Here is an 8,749-nt window from a genome sequence, read left to right on the forward strand (position 1 = left end):
GATTTGACCTCGTTTTTTCAAAGTTTCCAGTTGTATTGAAAGCACCATTGGTGTCCACTAATGCCACACTGCTGATGACACAGTTGATGACGTGGCACGCAACCATTGGTTGATGCATGCAACGTCTGAGTAGGGAAACGCAACGATTGACTGATTCGGTCTCGCTCCATTTGTATAGGTGACCTCCCACTCATTTGTATATGTGACGTCGCCAGATGTCTCTTGCACCTATCTGCAGACTGAAGCTTATTCCTCTGTTAAAAACCAAGAACATTACAGGATTTTATTTTATATTCAGTTACAGTTGAAGTCGGAAGTTTACATACACCTTAGCCAAATACATTTAAACTCAGTTTTTCACAATTCCTGACATTTAATTATTGTAAAAATTCCCTGTCTTAAGTCAGTTAGGATCACCACTTTATTTAAGAATGTGAAATGTCAGAATAATAGTAGAGAGAATGATTTATTTCAGCTTTTATTTCTTTCATCACATTCCCAGTGGGTCAGAAGTCTAAGTACACTCAATTAGTATTTGGTAGCATTGCCTTTAAATTGTTTAACTTGGGTCAAACGTTTCGGGTAGCCTTCCACAAGCTTCCCACAATAAGTTGGGTGAATTTTGGCCCATTCCTCCTGACAGAGCTGGTGTAACGGAGTCAGGTTTGTAGGCCTCCTTGCTCGCACACGCCTTTTCAGTTCTGCCCACAAATTTTCTATGGGATTGAGGTCAGGGCTTTGTGATGGCCACTCCAATACCTTCACGGTTGGGATGGTGTTCTTTTGATTTTCCCATGATGTCAAGCAAAGAGACACTGAGTTTGAAGGTAGGCCTTGAAATACATCAACAGGTACACCTCCAATTGACTCAAATGATGTCAATTAGCCTATCAGAAGCTTCTAAAGCCATGACATCATTTTCAGGAATTTTCCAAGCTGTTTAAAGGCACAGTCAACTTAGTGTATATAAACTTCTGACCCACTGTAATTGGGATACAGTGAATTATAAGTGAAATAATCTGTCTGTAAACAATTGTTGGAAAAATTATTTGTGTCATGCACAAAGTAGATGTCCTAACCGACTTGCCAAAACTATAGTTTGTTAACAAGAAACTTGTGAAGTGGTTGAAAAGCGAGTTTTAATGACTCCAACCTAAGTGTATGTAAACTTCCGACTTCAACTGTATATCAGGGACCAGTTATATCAGGGACCATATATATATGTTAAAGATGATATAACTTGATTTCTCAGTTACCGTTATGAATGTTATGTGTGTTTAGTCTGCTCATTTTAATGTGTATACATTTGATGGGTGTGTTGAAAGGGTAATGGTTGCCTACACTGGACGCAATACGATATCTCGCAAAGGCCTCATAACCTTTCCCTATTGTTGTAGAAAGAGAAACACAAAGGGCATCCATTTTGGTGAGCCATCACATAAAGTAGGACAGACACTAAAGGACATAGAGCAGAGGAGGCTGGTGGGAGGAGCTATAGGAGGACGGGCTCATTGTAACGGCTGGAATGCAATTAATAGAACAGTATCAAACACATGAAACATATGGAAACCACATGTTTGACTCCGTTCCTTTAATTCCATTCCAGCCATTACAATGAGCCTTACCAGCTATAGCTCCTCCCACCACCCTCCACTGTCATAGAAGTAGTCCTGATCCTTTTCAAGAGGTTGATGGTGTGTGGTATTCAAGAGAGAAGGCTGACTGTTCTAGACATTCTGTAATTTCAGTATATTAAAAGGCTGACTATAACCTACTGTATTGAAATATAATGGAAACAGCAACTGACAAACAGTATGACAGATGTGTTATGCCCATTAAAATTGAAAGTACACATTTAGAAGCATGTGAAAAGCCAACATTACCATGAAAGTGAAAGTTAAGCTGAAGTTCAGCCATAACCAAATGCTATAAATCTGAAGGGAACTTCCTTTACACAATGGGTCTCTTTTGGAGCATCTGAAACCGAACATTGTTGTTGTACATTGATTCAGTTGTGCAGTGTATGCCATACCAGGAGAATGATCAGGTAGTGTATGTGTCATGCTATCCATGTTAAAGCAAGCTCTTGATGTGCTTGGATGCGAGTAAATTCAGATTCTCATGATAAACAAGGCCAAAGTTTCACTGTGAAATCATCTCCTCTCTCCATCGGTCTCCTAGATAGTTAATGCAGGTACAGACAAACCCAGAAAGAAACAGAAGTTCTAATAAAAGTTTCTTGGCATGATAGGTATCTCTGGCAGTCTCTACTTTGTTCTTCTCTGCTGCTTCGTCTAGCTGCAAGTTGAGACTTGAGGTTTTTCTCTCCCCTCTCGACAGTTGTTCTTTCCTCTTCCCCTGCCTGCCTCTTTCTACTCACAGCCCTATATGGTCAAATACTCACTGTTGACTGAGTGCACAGGAAATTAATCACCCGCAAACACTCATGCGCAAAAACAAGAACATACAGTACATTATAATAATAGTATCACTCACTATTTTTGTTGGGGTTAAAACCCACTGAAAACTCTTGTTTAGAGTTCATAGAATGTGGGACAGTTAATAAGTCCAGCGGATAGGTTAAATAATTGCTCCATTTGATGATACAAGTATCAAACTTGGTACAGTAATACTGGATACCTTAAGGAACATTTTAAAGTTTTGAGGCAGTCTGGAAAGCCGGTCAGTCAAGCAGGGTGGCCATTTCAATAAAATGGCTGCCATACGGATTTCTTGCTCGAAGAAAATAGGGTCAAATCATTCCAAACAATATCAAAATGACTTTGTAATGTTATCTACCTACTAAATAAACACCGAAGATAATATAGACAATTCTGATCATAAAGTACTCTTATGACCTTCATGGGGGTCATATTGAAGTAATTTTGACCATAGTCCAGCAGCTACAGGATCTTTTGGGGGACTTTGTGATAGAGCCACCAAATTTCACACACAGCTAGGGCATGTCTAAATACGTATTTTTGGCTATTGCAAAATTGCAGAATTTGTCCATTATCCCCCTGGCTCTGAAAAATAGGCCAAGAAAGGTAACTCGTTGGATGGATGTCACCAGGGGTACTCCGCTCCGGTCAGAGAGCAAGCGAACAAACTTACTCTTAACTTGGACATATAGCTTTTAAAAAAAAATAAGGTGTGAAGGAGCCTATCAGGGAAGTCCTGATAATTAGTGACAAGTGTGTGGCATTAAGAGAGAGTCAACAGGTGAAATCAACTTGTTTAATCAAGTTCACCTCAGTAGAATGCTGATCCACTCTGAGGGCTTTTGTACAGTCGCCAACCAGCTGCATGGGACCATATTGTATTAGAATCACTTGGCCATATCTTCATAAATAATTGGTACATACAACTCAATGATGGCTTAAAATGTTTGAAGGGGTATGAAAAACACATTGAAATGGCCCACAGATGCCATATATACGTATTGAGATTTTAGTAGAAAAGTGGTGAAAACGTGTGAAAACTGACTGTTTTTTGTAAATGTTTTCATGGCAAGTTCCAATATGTAAACACTCTAAAACATTATATTGGTGTTCCCTGACGTCTACTGATTGTAATGATATATAATATGATATTCTGTTTTATGTCAATTTGAAGAAATGTGAAACCTGCCCTGTACATGTCACTTTAGGTAAAATCCCATATGAATGCATTATGTCCATCAGAGAGACAGATAACTCATTATGCACAATAAAATTACCCAAGTGTGCCTTATGTATGTGTCCTTTAACTATACTTTATGCAGAAATGTGGTGGAAATGTCCCCTAAAATTACTTTTCTGTCATTTGAATTGGCCATAACTTCCTAAGAAAGTGGCATATTAAGCCTAATGATGGCTTAAAATGTTCAAGGTAGCGTGGAAAATACAATCAAATGGATCATGTATGTTTTTTTTAAGATGTTTTTGAAAATACGGAAGATAAATTGCCCAAAATGCTGTCCAAATTACAGATTTTTGTTGATATTTTAATCCTTCGATTAAGAGGATCACATTTCATCATGCTCCTAATAATTTCAAAGTAGTGTGTGATATCTGTGGATTCGAATGATATATAACATGTACCAAAACAGTGCTTGCATAATAAGTAATGGCAGTATCGTGTCCCATACATCAAGGTAGAGTTCAATTGGAATGGCTTCATGTCCATGGTTTCATTTTCAACATTCTAAGTACAGGAAAGTAAGTACTTGGAAGGTTTCTTGTCACATTTCTTGAAATTGAAAAAATACAGACTCTCATATTTTATATCATTGTAATTAGTCAACTTTAAGGAACACCCATTTTACCATTTTAAGTGTTTTAATGTAAAATACAGAAAATGAGAACGAAAGTATGTTTTGTTTATATATTTAAAATATTTAAAGGATACATATACACTGAGTGTACAAAACATTAGGAACACCTTCCTAATATTGAGTTGCACCCTCTTTTGCCCTCAGAACAGGCTTAATTTGTTGGGGCATGGACTCTACAAGGTGTTGAAATGTTCCACATGGATGCTGGCACATGTTGACTCCAATGCTTCCCACAGTTGTGTCAAGTTGGCTGGATGTCCTTTAGGTGGTGGACCATTCTTGATACACACGGGAAACTGTTGAGTGTGAAAAACCCAGCAGCATTGCAGTTTTTGACACACTCAAACTGGTGCACCTGGCATCTACTACCATTCCCCAAAGGCACTTAAATATTTTGTCTTGCCCATTCACCCTCTGAATGGCACACACACACAATCCATGTTTCAGTTGTCTCAAGGCTTAAAAATCCTTATTTAACCTGTACCCGCCCATTAATCTACACTGATTTAATTGGATTTAACAGATGACAGCAATAAGGGATCATAGCTGCACCTGTATTCACCTGGTCAGTCGATGTCATGGAAAGAGTAGTTGTTCCTAGTGGTCAATTGTACATTGTGTATATGGCATATTTGGGCCATTTTATTGTGTTCTTGTGACCCCCTCAAACATTTTAAGCCATCATTGGGCTGTATGTACCAATTATTCATGAAGATATGGCCATGTAAATCTGGTCCAATATGGCCCTATGGAGCTTGTTGGTGGTCATTTTGGAAAACTGAGTATATTCACAGGTGTGGTGCACTGGAGCAATGAATCAATGTCCCGTAAGATCACTTAATGAATGATTAATTGGTATTCTGCATAACAGCCTGAATATAATAGAATACTATAACGTTACTGTAAAACCAAAAACCCCACGTAATTTCTTATGAGATTTAAAAATGATTGTACTGAAAGGTCACTTTTTTTTCTCATGATATGGCCAAAACTAAACAACGCGTGCCATAGGATAAATGTGCTCTGATGGAAGCAATACAGGTAGGCTAGTCCGTAGCTTGTTAATATCATCTCCTCTGAAATCCGCTCAAAGAGTATTTACTCACATAACTCAAGAAGATCTAAATACATATTCTCATGAAACTGAGTGAGATAAAATGGTTATGATTGGCATTCAGATGCAGCTTAGATATTTTACCCGTAAAATAAGAAGAATTATCATTCACGATTAACAATGATGGCCTATTTTGAAATTAGGTAGGCCTAATTTGGTGTATGAGGGTATTAAAAATACAAACATTTATTCATGCAATGTCTGAATAGGCAGATGTGGCATTTGGATGATGCGTTTCATGCATATAAAATTATATTATTCAACAGACTACGGTGCAAACGTTGATTGGCAGCCTGGGGGGTAATGGACAAAATCTGTGATAGCACTATAGCAAAAAATACGTTTTTTAGACATACCCCAACTGTGTGTGAAATTTGGTGGCTCTATCACAAAGTCCAAAAATGTTTCCCCATGGCCGCTGGACTATAGTCAAAATGACCTCAATTTGACCCCCATAAAGGTCTTAAGAGTATTTTATGATCATAACTATTGTCTATATTACCTGTGGGATTTATTTAGTGGGTATATAACATTACAAAGTCATTTTGATATTGTTTGGAATGATTTTTCTTCTAACAGGAATTGTATTATGTTGACTCCCGAGGCGTCACTACAGACACCCTGGTTCAATTCCAGGCTGTATCACAACCGGCCGTGATTGGGAGTCACATAGGGCGGTGCACAATTGGCCCAGCGTCGTCCGGGTTTGGCCGGTGTAGGCCGTCATTGTAAATAAGAATTTGTTCTTAACTAATTTGCCTAGTTAAATAAAGGATAAATTAAAAAATACTGATAATAATGGCCACCCTGGTTGACTGACATGCTTCCCAGACTGCCTCCCATGTTTAAAATGTTCTTTAAGCTATCTAGTATTAATGTTACCAAGTTTGATACTTGTATCATAAAGTGGAAAGATCTCGGTATATTTGGTACTTATCGTCTGGACTAAATCACCAATTGGGAACATACTGCATGAGATCACTATCAAACACACAATCAAGCTGAAGAACATATGTACATATGCAATGCGTAAGGCACTGAATCACAGGTAACTTATTTTGAAGCCTTGGATATTTCTTATATTATAGGACAAGCTCAGTGTATGACCTGCTTAGACACTCAGATTGTTCTGCAGGTTGTTGTCAGTATTGAGACAATATTAAGCAGGAATGAAAACAAACATTTTGTTAGTATACCTTTGTAATACACACAAGTCAGTTGTAATGTGCACCGTTTGGAATTCTAGCGCTAAATAGCGTGCTTATTCTGCTCTGCTGGCACAGACCACTTCCTCATTCTGCTTTATGCTTGAGAGGTTCATTAGGCTCTTGAATGTTTTCAAATGTCATCATGTCTTTCATGTGGTTGACCTTGAACATTACTGACCAATTCATCAGACTTGTAAATGCCACACTCCTCAGTGCAGGAAAAAATGAAAATGTACATGACGTTTTAAATGTTCTATGTAATGCAGCATCAGTCTGTGCAATATACTGTATCTGTAGCTAGCTATAGATAGGTATAATGGCATTTTTCCAATGGTCAATAATTGAAGTGTTGCCTCTGAAAAAGCCAGTCATGCTGTAGGGAGATGACCTTTCTTTATAAACTCTGTCTACTGACTGTGTTTCACATCTTATTAGTCTGTGTGCAACTTGAGCAGGATCAAGAAATGAATAACTATTTTGCTGGGGTCATTGATCCATGCAGAGGAGTTGAGTTATAGTTTAATTAAATAGCGAATCCAGCAAGAAAGAGATGCTGGACATATTATTGAGTGAGAATGAGAGGGAGAAGGAGAAGGAAAGAAAGAAAGAGAGAACATTTGTTGCCTCAAGTCTGTGATGTATATCTAGATGACTGGAGTTGATCTAAAGTAGACATGTGACGTTGACATGAGACATTCAGAGGGGTTTCTGGGAAGAATAGTCTCTTCTGCATTAGATCGTCAAACTGTACTCCACCTTCATCACTTCCTCTTCTGTTTCTGTCTTTGTTTGAGCTCTTTGGAACAGCACTTCTGCAATTCTGTAACCAGAAAACAGTTGAGAAACTATCCTACATTTTTAGAAGTAAATGAAACTACACAATCATATTCCTCACTTCATTGGCCACGATGACAGATCATCTGATTGGCTATTATATTTTCTACTAGTGGAAAATAGCATTTCCATCATTTCCCAAATGAAGTAATTTGAGTGTGTATATGACAGGGATGACAGAGAGAGAGGAAGGTTTGATCTGCGGGACAGAACAGTGACCTGAACAGCCAGTGCAATCACAGCACTGAGGAGACAGATAGAGGCATCAATTTGGATGGAGTGGATGGAGTGCAGCTCAGCTCATTAGGCCCTGACAATGGCCGCTCTGTGCCAATGCTGGAGTGGCACACAGGAGCATTGAGAGTTGACCCATTCACACTCACATTCCCTCTTCCATTCACACAGGCTGAAAGGGCCCCCCATAACCCCCTTGCTTGCCCCAATTTCTCTCCAACCTAAACTCACCCCCCTCCCCAACCAAAATAACCCCATCAGTCCCCATGAACCGTATTCCGTACTCCCAGCCCACCACTCCCCCTTACTCCCCTTCCCCCTCTTGTGCCTGAGGAGACGAGATAGAAGAGAGTGGTGAGATCATCTGCACAGCAGGGGTTGGTTAAATATCCCGTAAGTACACAATCCAGTCGTGCTAGTCACTTTGTTAGCTCATGTTGTGATATTTGGATAAGTGACTGGGGAATCATTTTTCTCTGAATCCAGGGAGGGACATTGATAATGTAAACTGCTGCAGTGAATAATGCAGTTCAATGACATTTCAGTGATATTGGCAAGATATTAAAACAGACACCATACTCTTGACATTTTTTTTTTTTTTGTCAAACTTGATATCTGGTTTGAATTATATATTTTGCCAAAGACAACAAAATAACAACAGAAAAAGCCTCCCTCTCAGAGTGGAAGAACTTTGCTGGGATAAGATGGATCACACAGGCATTCAAACACACTCACTGACGTAGACACAGACACACAAACAAGCACATGACTCTGCAGTGATGTGTGGGATATGAAATATGCTGGATATGGGAGGCGTCTGGAATGCAGGAAGGAGCTGAGTATCGCTGGCAGGAACTTCCTTGTGAATCCCAGAGTGAACAACACTTCTAGAACTTGCATACTCACTTATTAAGCAACTCTCCCTCGCTCTAATACACAGAGGAGGCTGGTGGGAGGGACTATAGGAGGATAGGCTCATTGTAATGGTTGGAATGGAATAAATGGAACAGTATCAAACACATATAGCTCCTCCCACCAGCCTCC

This window comes from Salmo salar, chromosome 16, assembly GCF_965601325.2.
Source record: "Salmo salar chromosome 16, fSalSal1, whole genome shotgun sequence".
Classification (NCBI taxonomy): domain Eukaryota; kingdom Metazoa; phylum Chordata; class Actinopteri; order Salmoniformes; family Salmonidae; genus Salmo; species Salmo salar.